Source organism: Babylonia areolata, chromosome 17, assembly GCF_041734735.1.
Source record: "Babylonia areolata isolate BAREFJ2019XMU chromosome 17, ASM4173473v1, whole genome shotgun sequence".
NCBI classification, from domain to species: domain Eukaryota; kingdom Metazoa; phylum Mollusca; class Gastropoda; order Neogastropoda; family Buccinidae; genus Babylonia; species Babylonia areolata.
The window spans coordinates 14,079,658-14,092,396 of NC_134892.1; the positions used below are offsets into that span (position 1 = coordinate 14,079,658).

At 43.9% G+C, this 12,739-nt stretch overlaps 1 long non-coding RNA gene across 2 annotated transcripts in view; it reads right to left on the bottom strand.

Annotated features, from left to right (window-relative positions):
* The window catches only part of LOC143291673 (uncharacterized), a 263,333-nt gene that overhangs the window by 17,463 nt on the left and 233,131 nt on the right, over positions 1-12,739 (bottom strand). The gene's annotated exons all lie outside the window — the stretch shown is intronic.

Consider the following 12,739-nt stretch of genomic DNA (forward strand, 5'->3'; position numbering starts at 1 on the left):
TTTTGTGCTTTTAAAAAAAAAGTTTTCCCCTGGAACGACGGGTTTTAACTCCACCATTTAGGCAGAGCAACACCCGTTTTTTACGGGATAATGCTTTGCTGAATCATTCAGCAAGTGAATCATTCCATGAATCACTGAATGCGTTCGTGCTCTCTGAATACCGCCAAAATGCCGATATGGATGGCAGGATCTTCAGCGTGTAACGATTTCGTTTTCTGCAAGCCCGTCACATCAAGCAGATTAAGAGGGGGGTGAGGGTGGGGGGGGGTGGGGAGGTGGGGCTGGGGGTGGGGGATGAGCTGTACATGCATACAATGATTTCATGGATCGAATATCTTTCAGGCAAAAAAAAAAAAAAAGAAAAAAAAAAAGAAGTCTGATCGAATATCTTTCAGAAAAAAAAGAGGTCTGTACATGCATATATGCTGATTTATCAGACCGACAAACTTACAAGCAAAAAAACAAAAAAACAAAAACAAAAACAAAACAACAACAACAACAAAAAAAGAATGGGGGTAGGTGGTTTGGGGGGAGGGGGTTCTGTAAATACATACACGAATTTGGAAAACCGACAAATGTCCAATATTCTCTTTGTCGCTCATTAGTCATCGCCCAGCATACAGCAAAGGATCAAACCAGGGCCAGTAAAAAAACCAAAAAAAACCAAAAAAAAAACCTGTAAATGCCGAACCCGTACAACTTTAAAGAAAGAAAACCACAAATATAGGAAAAAAAAGAAAGAAAATAAGACACAGCTACAAGTCTCAACAACCTCCAGAGCCTTAACCCACAAAGCCCAGCAACGATTCAAACCACAACAAACCCTCCATGGTTACCACATCAGAGAAGACCAGTGTACTCTAAACCCACTCGGCCTGTGCGTCCGTTTGCTCTACTCATCCCAATAGAAAAATAATCTTAAAAAAAATCACTACCGTCACCAGCCAGTTTATAAAAGATCTTGCACGGTGGCTCGGTCCGCCCCTCCGAAAAGACGACAATAGAAGACCTCTCCACCACGAGAGAGAAAGAAAGAAAGAAAAAAAAGAGAAAAAAAGACGAAGACGGGACATGGTTCGCCCTGGGGTACGTACAACACAATGTAAAGAATACAACCGACAAGGGGTGAGGAAGGTGGGGAGGGTGGGGAGTGTGGGGTTGGGGTGGGAGGGGGGGGGGGGGGGGTTCGGGGGGGCGCGGAGGGGGAAGAGAAGAAAAGGAAGAACAGAGGACACACACACACACGGATAAGCACGCACGCACACACACACACATACCCCCCTCTCTCTCTCTCTCTCTCACACACACACACACACAGAAACACACACACACGCGCGAAAACACAGACATACACACACACACACGCGCGCGCGCGCACACACACACACACACACTGTCTCTGTCTCCCTCTGTCTCTGTCTCTCTCTCACCCTCACCCAAAATGGCAGGGGGGATGTAACTCGAACAAACACGGCCATGTTTTCAGAGCGAATTCCACAAACACTCCTCTTCCAACTTATGGGGTTGGTAAAGAGGACGAGGTTTGGAGAGCTCCGGAGTCAAACGCATACAGTCCTTCATCTTCCCGAGACAGGTAAGGGGGAAACCTTGCTTCAACAATACAAGTAGCCCCCCCCCCCCCAACCCCTCCCCACCCCCCGAACCCCCCAAGGAAAAAGAGAAGAGAGCTGAAAGATGAAGGAAGACGAGGGTGATGATAACAAAGAGAACGTTTAGATAATGAAGACGAAGGTTCAGAGGACTGGGTGAACGGAAGAGAAGAGAAAGAGAGGAAAGAGAAAAGAGAGAGGGGACAAAAATGGTTGTTGAGGGTGGTGAGGTGTTGAGGGGAAAGGGGGAGGGGTGTGGGTGGTGGGGTGGAGGAAGAAAGAAAGAAAGAGAAAAAAACGAGCAGGGTGAGAATAAGTTGTGTGGACATTCTCTTTCTCTGTGTGTGTGTGTGTGTGTGTGTGTGTGTGTGTGTGTGTGTGTGTGCGTGTGTGTACATGTGTGTGTGTGTGTGTGTGTGTGTGTGTGTGTGTGTGCGCGCCTGCGTGCATGCGTAAGTGCCATGCGCGCGTGCGTGCACACACACACATATATAAAATTATATCAACAAGAACAGAGAGCAAGACACAGAGAGAAAGAATCAGAGACAGGCAGTAAAACACACACACACACAACACACGTACACAACACACACACACACACACACACACACACACACACACACACTCACACGTGCATATCATATCATACACTATAGTCCCCCCTCGGAGGGACTGATTCCAGCGGGCACATGACCTCAGTGCACCTCTGGGAAAGAAAGTAGACACCGTGGACATTGCCATCCTAGGAACTCAGGGCATGTCAGGTGGGTGGCCCTTAGCTTCCTTTCTACTCGAGGCACACGTGCAAGCACGCGCGCGCACACAGATACATACACACACGCACGCACGCGCACACACACACACACGGACGCGCGTGCGCACACACACACTCCTATTAACTTTCTAGACACACACATGTATAACATAATGTGATGTGATGTGATGTTGTTATGTTATATCATATTATATTATAATTATATATTATATCATATTATTATATCATATCATATTATGATTATTATATTATATCATATTATATTATTATATCATTATATTATCCTCATCATCGTCTTCTCTATCTTTCTCTTTCTTTCTGTATTGCAAACACACAACACGCGGCATTTCATCTCTAGTTTTCTGCATGTCTGCATGTCTGTATCTCTGTCTGTATTCCCGTCTCCAAGTGAGTGAGTGTGTGTATGTGTGTGTGTGAGTGTGTGTGTGTGTGTGTGTGTGTGTGTGTGTGTGTGTGTGTGTGTGTGTGTGTGTGTGTGTGTGTGTGTGTGTGTGTGTGTGTGTGTTTATCTTCAGTTTAACGTCTATTCACTATAAGTGTTTTTAGACGGAAAGGAGTAAAGAAGTGGATAAAGGAAAGGGAATGCATGTGAATATTAGTGTAAAAAAGTATTCATGTTGTGTATCAGAGGAAAAGTATATCATAAGAAAAAGTTATAAAGAGATTGTGGTGTGTATTGAATGAGGTGTCATGGGAAGGAGAATATGTATATGCATATCAACAAGTATTAACCTACAACAATGTAAATATAAATAACAACATTAATTATGATACATCAAAGGAGGATACCAACTGGACTGGAGTTTAAAATTTCCGAGAACATTCTAAGCAATGAATAATCATTCAAAATCTTTTCAGATGTGTGTGTGTGTGTGTGTGTGTGTGTGTGTGTGTGTGAGAGAGAGAGAGAGAGAGGGAGAGTCTCTCTCTCTCTCTCTTTCTTTCCCTATTCACCCACTTACACTGAAAAAAATTCACTCGGTACCACGATATTCCCAACGAGGCCTCGATCTTTTTGCATAGTTATCATAGAAGAAAGTGATTCCAAAAGAAAAAAAAAATCATGCCAAAAACGATAAGGGGGGGAAAAAAAGGCATGATACACGCACTAAATCGACCTCCCCCATCCCCACCCCTACCTCGATCCTTCATCCACTCTCTTTCCACCTTCCCTCTCTCCTTCCCTCTCTCTCTCTTCTCTCTCGCTCGCTCGCTCCCCTCGCTCTGTCTGTCTGTCTGCCTCTCTCTCTTTCTATGAACTATATAGTGTTTCAGGTCAAACGAGTGTAATTTCGATAGCATGACACTGTTCCGTTCACACGCTGGTGAATAATTGAGATTAGCACCTTCCGTTCCTCTTTTGATGTTCCGAAGTTGAGACGTTGTGCGGTGTGGGTGGGGTGTGTCTGTTCGGGTAAATTAATCTCTGCTTTTCCATCATTGATATCGTGGTGTTCTCAACTGGTGTAAGTGTGAACTGATTATAATATATATATATATATATATATATATATATATATATATATATATATATATATATATATATATAGTAATGTATCATTTTGTTTCTCTGTCTGGTCGCTTGTTGGTTTGTGCATTTTATCTTGTGTCTGTGGGTGCGTGTGTTGTGTTTGTATATTGTGATGTGGTATGTTGTGTGTGTGTGTGTGTGTGTGTGTGTGTGTGTGTGTGTGTGTGTGTGTGTGTGTGTGTGTGTGTGAATCCATCTCCCTCTTCCTACCCAAGCAACTAGCTCCTACATTTTTTTTTCTATTCTCCATGTTTTTCATTCATATATCTATTCATCCAATCATTCATGTATTTATTTATTTATTCATTTATTCATTTATTTATTCATGCATTTATTTATTTATTCGTTTATTTATTTATTCATTCATTCATTTATGTATTTAGTCAATCATTTATTCATTTATCGAAATTTCGGTCAGTTTATCAATGTAGGTTCATTCAGTCCTTTCTTACGCTCTGGAAACCACTCAATAGTTAGGAAGAGAGATAGGGAGAGAGAGAGCATTAACAAAACAAATCTCGTTAACTCTTTCCATACGAACGGCGAAAGAGACGACGTTAACAGCGTTTCACCCCAATTACCATCATCAAAATATTGCAAGTGGAAGGCTCTTATACTGAAGACGTGAATGTTGACAAAGAATACCACAATTCTGACGACGGAAGCTAAATGTTGGGTCATTCAGACACCCACTGGACATCCGAGGGGTCTGTGTTGAGGAGAAGAGAGGACTGGCCGTACTGAGTGAGTTAACATCTCGCGAAATCTCGTGAAGATCCCACCGCCCCATCCCCCAAACTCCCTGTACCGTGACGCGAAATCCCGCCCTGTCTCTCCCCCCCCCCCCCCCCCCCCCGCGCCCCCTTCCCAATCCTCTGGCCCCCCCTCCGCCCCCCCCCCAAACAACCCTCTCCCATCCCACAGACGAGGAATGACAACCAACGTCAGTCAAGTACGTAGGTACATAAATTATAACACACACACACACACACACACACACAGGTCAAAAGATCCGACTGATGTCAATCTCCAACAGCCCCTTTCTCCCTTCAGGAGGTGGCAATCTTCAACGGTTCAAACGTCACGAACCTATAAATAGATATATACGTCCGTGGTCAAACGTGTCCAGCGGTTCCTCATAAATGTCCCCCTGGACAGTTAAGTTTGTGGGGCCACACAGGCCGGCAGCTGGACACTGTCAAAGGATTACTCGCCACTGTCCCAAGGTGTGAATGTGTGAATGGTGGAGGAGGGGACTTTGATAGTGGGACATTACTTACTCGGTCCGCCGTAATATATTAAACTGTATGAATCTGCTTGCTATTGTAAGTGTTGGTGATGCTCTCTCTCTCTCTCTCTCTCTCTCTCTCTCTCTCTCTCTCTGTGTGTGTGTGTGTGTGTGTGTGTGTGTGTGTGTGTGTGTGTTAGACTGTGACTGGAACGTTCTGGGGAATCGTCAGAGTATTTTGTTATTCCTTAAAGAACAGGGGCTGGAAAAATATATACATAGCGATAGACAGACAGACAGATTGACAGATAGATAGATAAGTGGATAGATAGATAAGTGGATAGACAGACAGACGGACAGATAGACAAATTGGTGGATGGTTGAATAAATAGACATGTATTGTAAGACACTTGGATACGTGTACAGACAACAGACAAAATAAATTCAGATGACACTACGACAGATTAAATACAAAGACAGATCTGCCTCCTCCCCCCCCCCCCTTCCAAGGAAAAAAAAAGAAAAGAAAAAAATCCCCCCCCCCCTCTCCTTTTGTACACAACGAGTGTCGATCAACCACCACAGACGAGCACATCCAAAAAAATTATATATACACGTATACAAGGTCAAAAGTCAAAAGGTCCAACCGATCTTCAATGGACAGCTCCTCAGTCAAAGAGATGACAATCTCCAACAGGTCAAACGTATCCAGCGGTTTCCTCTTCAGGAAGTGTCTTCCTCCTCCTCACGTTTCTCCACTTGACCAGAAGGCAGTCACTGGACACCGTGAAAGGATTACTCGCCCACGTCGCAAGGTGTGAAGGGGGCTTAAGTTAACACGATCGCCATCTACAGCGACTGAACTATTATGGTGGTCTTCGCGACTCTCTCTGATTCTTCTTGCTCCTCTCTTTCCTGTTCTTCTCCTTCTGTGTCTTAAGTATCTTCTTCTGTATCTTCTGCATCATCATCATCATCATCATCATCTTCTTCTTTCTTCTTCTTCTTCTTCATACATTTCTGTGTCCGAAACGTTTGACGACTAATTGGACGCTTTCCCTTTCATTTTACCCTGGGGGTGGTGAGAGGTATGGGGAGGGGGGTGGGGTGGTAATTGTGCTGGTAGTGGTGGTAGTGGTAGGGTTTTGCATAAGCTCTCATGCGCACAAGTTGATAAATACGAGTGAAATGTTAGGTCAGAAAAAAAAGTTATTTATATTAAATAAATGAAGAGGCAAAACCAACAACAACATAAGCAACTCGTATGTGACCTAAAATATAACAAATCGACATAATGAATAATCATTACTCCCCCCCTTCCCTTCCCCCAGAAAACACACACACACACACACACACACACACACACACACACACACACACACACACAACTCTCGTCCTCTACGAACTCAACCCCCCCGCCCCAACCTCCACCCCATCACACACAAACATGTACATCTACACACACCCAGCATGTACCAAGAACGAGAACTCTGACAGAAACCATGCAAGAGGAAGTAAGTCCGTCACGGTTAGCTGCCAAGCACAGATAACCACTGAACCGTGCCTTCCAGAACACACCGCCAGGCCCAACATGCCTCCCCCCCCCCTCTCTCTCTCTCTCTGTGTGTGTGTGTGTGTGTGTGTGTGTGTGTAGTATGTTATGAACTGTTGTTTCTCATTTCAAGTATTATTTCGTTGAAATCTGATTTTGATCTTGAATGTTTTGTAATGGTATTTTATTCACTTACCCCTTCATGAGGGGCCATAGCCTGATGAATAAACCATTCGCATTCACAATCGCATTCACTCTCTCTCTCTCTCTCTCTCTTGCCGTTATGAAATCATCAAAAAACTATTTGGAAAAAGAAAGAAACTCAAAAGAAAGAAAGATTTGAGATTAAGATCGTTCAACACACCATATTGTGTTGCCTCGGCCCCCCCCCACCCGTCCCCACCTCCAAACCCCCTGTACCCCTCCCCCTCACCCTCTTCTTCTCTATCTCCCTATCTCTCTTGTCTCAAGAAAAAACAGAGGAGATTAAGATCTTAAAAAAAGAAGAAAGAAACAAATCGTATTTTCCTCAGTTTCCAAGTTCCTCTCTATTCAATCCCAATCTCTCTCTCTCTCTCTCTCTCTCTCTCTCTCTCTCTCTCTCCCTCTCTCTCTGTCCCTCTTTTTCACATACAGCTGTTTCAAAACAAACAGAAAAAAGTAATAATAACAATAATTACAATGGATTATTTTGTGCGGTCTCCCCTCTTCCCTTCTTTCTCTCCCCCACCCCCCAACCAAACACACACACGCACACGCACACACACAGAGAAACACACACAGACACACACACACACACACACACATATGTGCGAGCGCACGCGCACATACACACAAGCATCCTTTCACCAGCTGCTTCTAGGAATACCAACAATGGACCCCTTTGTTTAATTCCTGTTCATTTTGTTTTATTTTGGTTTTCCTCCATGTTTCTTTAAAATACTGTCGATGCTGAAAACCATGAGCAACACTTGAGTTCCTCGCGCCTCCACACACACACACACACACACACACACACACACACACACACACACCACACACACACCACACCACACCACACCACACCACCACCACACACACACACACACACAATCTGTTCTCTCCCCTCCCTTCAAAAACAGAAAATCTCATTCGTGTAATCTCACACGGTTTTTGTTTATAATGCTTTTTGGTTTCTAATTTTTTGTTTGTTGTGCTTTGTTTTTGTTTCGTCTGAAGAAAGCAATTTTTATCGAAAGTGTTTACGTCTGTCTTGCGTCAATCTTCGTTACAGTCGATTTTGTGGAGTTTTTTTATTTTTATTTTATTTTCGTGGTTGCTATTTTCTTGAGGGGATATAAAACAAAAACAAAATTCAACAACGTTATCGCCTCTAACCAATCCCTCCCCCTCCCCTCCCAACAAAACCATCATTGCACAACAAAAGAGAAGAATGTTGGACATGGCTTGACCAGCCTGTTTCCATTAACCCTTCCCTCCGTCTCGCACGCTGCACCGCAAGTGCATGCGCAGACCATGGAACTACGGGTCAGCTCTGGGGAGAGAGGGAGAGAGAGAGGGAGGGGAGGGGAGGGAGAGGAGGGAGAGGACGAGGGAAGAGAGAAAGAGAGAGGGATGGAGGGAAAGAGACAGACAGAGAGACGAGAGAGAGAGAATTACGAGCGAGAGAGAGAATACGAGAGAAAGACAGACAGACAGACAGACGAGAGAGACAATTACGGGTGAGAGAGAGACAGAGAGAGAGGGAGGGAGAGAGAGACAGACAGAAAGACAGACAGTGACAGACAGACAGGCAGACAGACAGACAGACAAACAGAGAGCAGGTCTGGAAAACAGGGAAGGGAAGGAAGAAGATGTAGGACGAAGGGAAGGAGGGGGGAGGGAGAGGAGGAGAAGAAGGAGGGTGAAAGGAAGAGGTGCGAGTAGGGGAGGGAGGTGGGCAAGGGGGGGGAGGGGGGGAGGGTGGATGGGAGGTGGTCCCCCCCCCCCCCCCCACACACACACACCCCTCCCGGTCTGTTAATCGAATCAGGAACACGGGTCGAGATTGGATGAAGAGAGCAACAGATGGAGGGTGAAGGGGGGTGGGGTGGGGGCGGCGAGAGGGGGAGAGAGGTTCAGAGCTGTGGAAACAAGAGGCGAGCAGGGTGCGAACAGGGGATAGGAGTTTGCTTGTCTTTAGCTGATTGCTACAGGGGGCAGACACCTTCCATACCCCATACCCCCCCACTTCCACCACCACTACCACCCACACACAGACATGGCAGACCCCCTATACAACACAAACTTATCTTCACCTCACCCTCTCTTCGCTCCAGACGAGAAAGATGGAGCAAGAGGAGGCTGGTGGGGGTGGGTGGGTGGTGGGGTGAGAATTTGGGGATGGGGGTGGGGGGAGGCAGGGGAGGGGAGGGGAGGGGTATTGTGTAAGTTACTCACTCCTATTCCCACCTTCCCAACCCCCCCCCCCCCCACCCCACCCCTTCTCTACACACCTCACTTGTCCGCATTATAGCCCATGATGGGGGTAAGTCGGGGTGGGGGACGGGGGAGACACGATGGAACACGAGAGAAAGATCGTTACATTTCCCTTTCCTCTCTCTTGCTCTGGAAGAATGTTTTTTTTTTGTTTTTTTTTTGTTTTTTTTAAGGGCTAAAGCTGATACCTCTCCAAGCAAACCAGTTCTTCAAGTGAGTGGACGTGACTTTGAAATACAGAGAGAGAGAGAGAGTTCTATGGGGCGCAAAGTGTTAATAAACAACTCGAGGAGGATGCAGAATTTCCAGTAAAATTGGCTTTTTCAAGCTGTCTGACATGTGCAGCAACGAAAACGAATTATTGTGTACAAAACATTAAGGAAACTAACAATACAAAATGACTCCTGCTGACAGGAAAGTTCTTGGCATTTTACAACAACATCATAATAGACATTTATAAAGGAAGAAAAAAGAAAAAAAAAGTATAAACAGACTTACAGACAGAAACAGCCAAGCAGCTGGATTATACATAGGTTGGTTATCATCGTGGAGTATTATCATTCATTTCTTAAATCTCACACAAGCTGTCAAGGAATGCAAACTGTCAAGTATCTTTAGAGTATGTTCACAGTAAGTGAACATCACACTCATTTCTTACGAATATCAATAAAAAAAAAAAATAAAAAAAAAATATGGGTGGTTAATTTTCATTAATCATGAACAGGTTATGAATCACTTGTGATCAATAATTTGTAAGGCAGCCACCTGGCAGAGAAAGTGGCATAGTTAAAGTTAATATATGCATTATATTTCTTTATACTGACAGTTTCCACGCGTGTGTGGTTACGCTGCTGGTCAGGCATCTGCTTGGTAGATGTGGTGCAACGTATAAAATATATGGATTTGTCCGAACGCAGTGACGCCTCTTTGTGCAACTGAACTGAACTGAACAGATGTGAACACTTCGAAGCAGAGCCACACTGTAAACGTTTTACTTCACAACATTAATCAAATGTCGAGTATAGTCACTGAGCACTTACACCACAATCATTTTATCAAACATGTATTACGTATATATATCCTGAACTACTTCTGATACACAAACCACTACTTATAAGTACACAAAATATGATTTTGTTGTTGACTGGCTTGCAGGATTGTTCAGATCTAATGGGTTGTAAAAGTGATGAGGATGGTTCCTTCATTGTTGACTCTCAAGAATGACAAAGACCGTAGCCGTTTTGGTTGATATTAGCTGTTTAAAAATGTGCATGGTGGACCTCTTCTGAGTACCTTCGCCTTCGGAGGAGCTGAAAAAGGTTTATCATTTTGGTTCATATGTATAGTAAAAATAAGATAGAATAAAACAAAAACAACTGACACGAAAAACAAAAACCACTTTGGCTTGAACGAGTAGTCTGGTACATATGTACACAAACACTGCACGACTGCATACATAGAATTGAATTCAAGTCTAAAACCTCGTCAGTTGACTCTCTCAGACTTTGGTCCGATTCGCAGACCAATTCTGAGTTTAGCTCTCAGACTATTATCAAATTCATTACGGACCAAGTATTGTTCTAATGTCAAGTGCATATGCTTTAGTAACCTGACAATTGAGCACATAATTTTTCACTGTAGCTTGATGAAGCCTTTTGTACACGAAAGTGTGTCTTCACAAGTGACTTAGAACGTTGATGTTTTTGACTTTTTGCATTCATTATCAGTTGTTTCCCTTGTCAGTTTAACGACTTCTCTTTTACGAAGTCCTTTAAAGCCTGAACCGGACTATAAATGGCGGGCGATTTGAATCAAGCCAGTTTCTCACCAGAGTCTGACACTGTGACGTCGGTGAAGGTTTATTCAAAATAAAAGCCTAATAAAGCTACGGTTTGGCTTCATTTATGGCAGAGAGCGAGATTTGCCTAGCAGCTTCCAATCTAGACCTGAATTGACTTTGGAAAGTACAAAATGTGTCAGCTACACGTAATACAAAATTTGAATGCAGAGAAAAGGGGCGGAGCTAGAGCCGTTTGTGTTTGCGCTAGACGTGTCTGTCAGATAAAAATAGCACCAGCACGTGGTACTGTCCGGTGAGAATTGGAAAGCATGCAGACAGCCCCTCGACGTTGGCAACCGTAAACGACCACATTGTTTGTAAAACATGCAAACGGAGAGAAATATGACGATCTACTAACCTACCGGACACGTGCTCGCGCTTTTTATAGATAAACTCCGCCCCTTTCCCTTTTATGGATAGGCTCTAGTGCGCATGCGCAACCGAAACCTTGCTCTCGGGAGTTAAGACTTTAAGTAATTTCCTGTAACTGTATCTAGAGGGTTTTTTGTGTGTTTTTTTCTTCCAAATTTCACCCACATTTTTACCCTCATTTGCCCAGTTTCCCCCAACCCTCCATTCATCCACATCTCCCACCCCTTCTAACCGATAATACTCAGATGTATGCATAAATACTTTAACAAAATGTCTTCAATCACCGATATGTGTGACGGGACATTAAACAAAAAATTCCTCCGCATACATAGAACAGAAAAAAGGACATTGTAACAGGCCCATCAAACATGACGAAAACCATCCAATTTCTCCATCCATCGCCACCTACCCTCTCCTCCATTTCCTTTTTTTCTTCTCCAAGCAGACTCTCACCCTCATGAAGTGTTTTTTCTTCCTTCTTTTAAGCCTGGATTATTAACTCTTTCGCTTCCAAGGGCTCAGAGCTCGCGCAAGATGCACTGATAGTCATGGACGAACTCCAGCGGTAGGTAGGTATCTCTGTCTGGGAAAAGGGAGGAGACTTTTGAAGTTGTGCGTCAGATCTTGTTCACACCTTTGGGGGCGGGGGGTGGGGGGAGGTGGGGTGGTGGGGGGGAGAGATGGGATGGAGGTTGTTCGTCAAGGGAGAGAGCACGTCTACAAGCCATTCTTTCCTCGTTTCCATCGCCATTTCCTTTCTCCTTTTCCCGTCGCTTTTTTCTTCTTCTTCTTCTTTTCATGTTTTCTTCCTTTCTTTTCTAGTTTTACTGCCCTTCCTTCTCCCCTTTCTTCCCTCTCTTTCTCCCAGTTCTGTCTCGTTCTCTCCTCCCTCCCCCTCACCTCTGCTCCTTCACATAGACAAACAGGAAAGAGCACGTTCGTGAGATGTTCTTGGTTTTTTTACATTTCTTTTTTAAATTTATTTTTTACTGTCTTTTCTTTTCTTTTCTTTTCTTCCTTTCTTTCCGTCTCCTCCTCCTCCTCCACCTTCTTCCTTCTTATTACTTCTTTTTTTATATTTGTACAAGTACGTGTTGTTTTTTGTTTGTTTGTTTTTTGTTTTTTTAGTATTTTGTTCGCTTGTTTGTGGATTGTTTTTTTTTCTGGTCTTTTCTCTTCTTTTCGCCGAACTGTGTGTTTGTCTTTTGGTTAATACACCTCTGTATTTCCATCTCTTCCCGTCATTCATTTTCAATTATAATTCCCACTAATTTTTTTTTCTAATCCACGTTTCTCCCTTTGTATAAATTTTCTGTCGGTCCTTCTATCTGC